Consider the following 6,000-nt stretch of genomic DNA (forward strand, 5'->3'; position numbering starts at 1 on the left):
GATTTGCACATAGGCAGGGGTTCTCATCCCAACACTGGCAACTGTGTGTGTGTGTGTGTGTGTGTGTGTGTGTGTGTGTGTGTGTGTGTGTGTGTGTATGTGTGTGAGTGTCAGATTGTGTGTTACTGTGTCTGTGAATCTCTGGGTGTGTTACTGTGTCTGTGAATCCCTGAGTGTGTGCATGCATCCTGTCATGAAAGCGGCTATTACTGCTTCCCAGTGAGAAGCCACCTTTACCCTTGTCATCTGCTAAACCACTCTTTTACCTCCTCCCCGCACCAGTTAACTATACCTGTGATGACACCCACTATGGATGTGATGGCTCTGGACACAGTAGCTTACTACACAGCTATCATGCTCTTTGATCATTAGATCAGTAAACATGTTTGAAACTTGGGAGATTATAACTGTGATGTGAGTAGTCTACATTTACATATGGGACACTAACCGCAAACACTGACATCCCCCGACACATGCAATTACACCTGAAAGTGGAAGGCAGAACATCAAGATCAACATGCAGTTACTGTTGTTACACATGGTACATACTGTCGAAAGTAGAAAATGCATTCTAAAACTGTAGTACATGGTATGTCTGCCGCCTGTCAACACCACTCAATAATTGTAATCTACAATTGTCTTTCTAGTATATTCACCCTGTGCATCAGACCATATGAGCATATCCCTGCACCGATGGTGTGGATAACAGGGATGCAGCACAGGCATCATCATATGCACAGGGTGATAATGCTTGTCAGAGGCCTAGTCTGCACCACTTAATGACATCATGTGTGTGGGTTAGGGCCTTTCATCTCATTGGGCGTGTGTGGATGTTATGCGTGTGTGTGTTGAGGTGCCCTACATTTGTTTCTGGTGTGTGCATGTATGTATGTACACAGGTGTGGCATGTGGCTGGCCTACACAGGGTATTATTGACATCTGCAGACTGTACAGGGCAGGTTTCACAGTTCATGGTGTCCAGGCATGGCCACGTCACCTCGTCTGCCAGGGGATGTATGGGCGCTACCAGGCAAAAGTCAAGATTGGGTACTGTCTGATGACAAATGTCCACTGGAACTGTGTCCCTGTTGGGACCATCCAGGACCATGTACATGTGGCCTGCTGTGTCCTGGTGTGGGCAGCACAGCATCAGCTGCACTGCTGCTGCTTCCGCCACTATGGGAGTGGGCATGTGAAGTAGCATGTTCACATAGAACTTCAACAGGTGATGTAGCTGGCCTACATCCACATGTCTGACGCCTCACTCCCACCAGATGTTCCAGCACAGACATTCCATGCTCAAGGATTCACATGCCACGGTCAAGGACTCCCACCATGTCACACAATCGTCTGTCCAAAACATCTGCAAGAAGATGGTAAGCATTTGCAATTGCCTGGATGTTGTCATTTAAAGCGCGAACAGCAGCCCTCTGAAGCCTCAGACCTTCTCTGTTGTGCCATTCAGCATGTGCCTGTGCCTCCATTACAGCCTGAAACATGCATCTGCTGACACCAGCTGATGTGCTATGTCTTGCAGGGGCATGTTGGCCAGAGGTCCTCCCACGAGCAGCACTTGGCACATGCCTGTGAGGGACATCACCAGTCAGCTGACTGGGATCATGGTGTGCAGACACACCTTCTATAGTCTCCACATTCCTGTTCCATGCTACCACCCGCCAACTGTCCTTCCTCTATGGTCACTGGTGATGGGGTATGTGTAGGCATGATATCTGTGTGCGGGGATGAGGGGAATGCAGGTGGAATGGCAACCAATGGCACAATTTCAGCCCCTGACAACCCTGCCTGTGCCTCAATCATACTTTCATCATCACTGCTAGAGTCTGTGAGGACACTAACATCAGGTGGACCGCAGGAGGACAACACACCTACATCAACACCTGTGAGGGGCAAACAAGAACTGTATATTACAAGTTATACAGCGCAGTATACACACACACACACACACACACACACACACACACACACACACACACACACCCACACACACCCACACACACACACACACACACACACGTACACACACACACACACACACACACACACACACACACACACACACACACACACACACACACACACACACACACAAAGACATGCACACACACACACAAAGACATGCACACACACACACAAAGACATGCACACACAGAAACACACAGCCACACACACACAAACACACACAGAACCACACACAGAAACACACAGACACAGACACACAGAAACACACAGAGACACATGCTATGGCAATCAACGGCATGCAACATGCATGTGATATGGCAGAAGGCATTCAGCTTAGACATTTATAGTGGTAGTTATTATACATCCCTGAGATGCACACAGCAGTATGCATGTGTTATAGCAGAAGGCATGCACATTACACAATTATAGTAGTAGTTAGCATGCATCCCTGTGTTGCACAATTTATGTCAGAGGTTACGCCCCAAACCTGCAACACAATGCATGCACTATGCACCATTGCCCCGCACTACCATGTTTTTTGCAACATACCCCACATGTTAACAGACCATCTCTGATCTTTGTACATCTGCCACTGATGCTTTGTGTTGGCCACTACCCCTATGTGTGAGGAGGACATGAGCAGAAGGATATGTTGAGTGAATACTATGTTTGCCTGAGCCCTAGCTTGCATATCTCCCCCAAAGCATTGTATGTCTGTTCAACATTATTCTGCTTACCCTTGAGCTGAGTCTACAGACAATGTGCATGTGGCTGTACACATGTTTGGCATGGCTGTCCCTAATTTACAATGGTGCCACAGACAAGCACTGGTTAACAGTACACCAACCTGTGTGGCATATGTCCTTGCCAATCACATGTAGTATGACATGTCTTCTGCTGACATGTTGAATGACATGCATAAATGTTTAACACAATGGTCGGCCTTTCAATTAAACAGTGAGGTAATGGTGTCCCAATGCAGGGACATGTTATACTAACATGGAACTTCAACTGATGCAATGTTGTCAGTCCACCCTACAGATATACAGTGACATACTTCACATTGAGCTGATGTGCATCTCCATTGTAGGGCATCATGTGGCTTCACTATTGCTATACAGTGTGTGTTGCAGACACAGTTCAAGACCATGACTGTGTTCAGATACAATACATATCTAATGTGGAATGTGACCCACGTCACTGAGGTGTATACCCACTAAACCCTAATGTGGAATATGTAACACAGGGCACTAAATGGTATACAGATGACACCCCTGCACATCTGCAGACATATTGCTGATGCCTGGCAGCTATGCCCAGACATGGCTAACTTAGCAGTACTCCATGTTCCACATGCCATCTGTGTACCTCCCACACATGAGGAGCAAGCATGACAGTGATGTCTGACAGCAGCAAGGTGAATGTACTGTATCTGTGGCCTGAAGTGGTTGTAGATGTATGTTGTGCAACACATGTATGTATTTGGATACTGTATAGGTGAATGCTTTCATGTCGTGACACACTCATGATGTTCAAGACATGTTATGTGGTGGTTTGATGTCATGCCTACACAAGCTATGCACAGGCCTGTATGATGTTTAGTGTTTCACATCTGCAATATCACCATTATACAAAGGCCATAGTTGTATTGTGTTGGGCCAATGTACAACAGGGTGTACACACATGTACATCACTTCTATTGTGTGTGTTGCTTCATTTCTCTGGTCATCCTCCATGGCCATGTGTAAACATGTTTTGTCCAATGGTTGTTGTAATGGGCATCTATTTCCCATGTCAGTATTGTCCCATATGACATATACCCATATATGTCATATGCTCCACTGAGGACAGGGTTATGCAGACAAAGGGTAGTAAGTTTGGGATGTGAGATATCATGTTTTGCAGGATAGTTAAGCAGTGTTGCAGTTAGCCCACTAAATGTCATGGACAAGTCAGATAGCACATGACATTGTGTGACATTCATAGCAAGGGTATAATCCACAAGGGTGAATCCTGTGGGCTGGTCATACTCCAGCTCCAAAACATTTAGAGTGTGTGCACACATATGCTCTCGGTATAGTACTGTTTGTATTCCCTACATGTGTAATGCTGATCTGTAGTACATGTCCCTACAGTGAGCCACACCTCCACCATTCTATTCACTGCTCTCCACACATCTGGCTATGACAGTTTGTAAGGTTTAGTGTAGGTGTTTTATATAGTCTTCAATTATTCCACATGGGTAACCACTGTGATGCATTGCAGGTCTGACCTGTAAGTATTAACAGGGCCACCATACATTATATGTAATGTGTTTTAACTGGCCACATGGCAGATAGCATGCAATTAATATGATCTGTGCGTTATTGAGCCTAATAAATAATAACAATCTCACCTGCAACAGGCTGCTGTCACTGTAAAATGCCAGAGGTACCAAAATAGGAGTGTCACAGCAGTAAGATCATTAACCACATCTGTGTGATAGCTATAGGGTGCAATGTGCATGTTAGCACATAAGCCAGTACAATAGTCTATACTATGCAGTATGCACATCTGTGCATACATAGAGTAGCAAACTATGGTGTGTGGCATGTATGCATGCATGCCTTGCATATGATGGTACATTACATAGTGTACAGTAACACATGTAACTATATGAAATATAGTTGTGCTATATGTGCAGTAGTGCCTTACCAGGCAACTCCAGGCTCAGTGGTTGTGAGACACCTACCTCTACAATACCAGCTAAAGCTTGTGGATGGAGTTCTGCAGGTGTCCTCAGGTTGATCAGTAGCTCCTTGGTATGTGTGAGTGGGGGCTGGGTGAGTGGCCCCCCACCTGTTGCACCTTGTTCCCTGGCGATTGCATTTGCACGCTGTTTCACCTGTCTAATGATGTTGGTGCACTGTCGGTGCACCTGCTGATAGGTGCAATTGTGGCTGCCAACATCATTTATCCTCCCGCGAAGTTCCTCCCACTGGGCATACCACTGCTGTGCATCCTGTGGCACATGGCTGTTGAGGAGGTATGAAATGAGGACCTCATCCTCCAAGCGGGTGTATGGTGGCAGCCTGGCACACGGCATACCTGGAAGACATAATGATGGAGACAGGTCACAGTAACTCACAGAGAAGTAAAGAAGTACAGCTGAACATACATGTGTATCACATTTATTAAGATTACAAATATGTCTTTGCAAATCTACATGACACTAACACTACTGACATGTTTAACTCCACACACATTTGACACATACTGGTGATTTGATATTATCACCATATATGTGTGTGTCAAGTGACAACATTGCTCATACCCATGTGGATGTTGTCTTGATGTGGGCCTTTCTGTTTGCCTGTACTGGTGTTTTTACCTATCAGCACATGCCTGGATGTGTTCACATTAATGTAATAGACCTTAATGCTGTGTATATGCCACATATATAGTCACACACAGCCTTAAGGGACATGACCTGTGACCCTGCAGACTTGCTCAGTGAAAGTTTTACATGTATGTGTTTTGCCATATATACATCTACATGGCAACGTGACAGCAGTTTAGCATCCAGCCATGTATTACCTGTGCTACACATGTGAAACACATGGGACAATGGCTATCTTGATGGTATTTGCAAGGTTGGATATCAACTATAGCATGTATGGTCATAGTGAACTAGTAGGCTATATGCCCTGGGCCATTTATGAGCCTGGGCTGAAAGGTTACCTAGCTGTAGCCAACAGACAGTTAAGTTTCAGTGGCCAGTTCCCCAAGGGCAAAGTGCCCCCCCCAAAAGGGGGGGAACCCCGGGGGTCCCCCCCCCAAAAAAAAAAAAAAAAAAAAAAAAGGGTTAAACCTTTTTAATTTTTTTATTTGCCATTTGGGGGGGGAAAAGGGGGGGCCCTCAAAACCAAAAAAAAAGTCTTTTTAAAGAGGGGCCCCAAAGGTGCAAAGGGGCCCTTTTTGCTTTTTGGAAAAAAAGGGGATGCCCCCTAAAAATTTTTTTTTGGCCAGGGGGGTTATGGG

This window comes from Protopterus annectens, chromosome 3.part0 (assembly GCF_019279795.1).
Source record: "Protopterus annectens isolate FY-2018-M chromosome 3.part0, PAN1.0, whole genome shotgun sequence".
Classification (NCBI taxonomy): Eukaryota; Metazoa; Chordata; order Ceratodontiformes; family Protopteridae; genus Protopterus; species Protopterus annectens.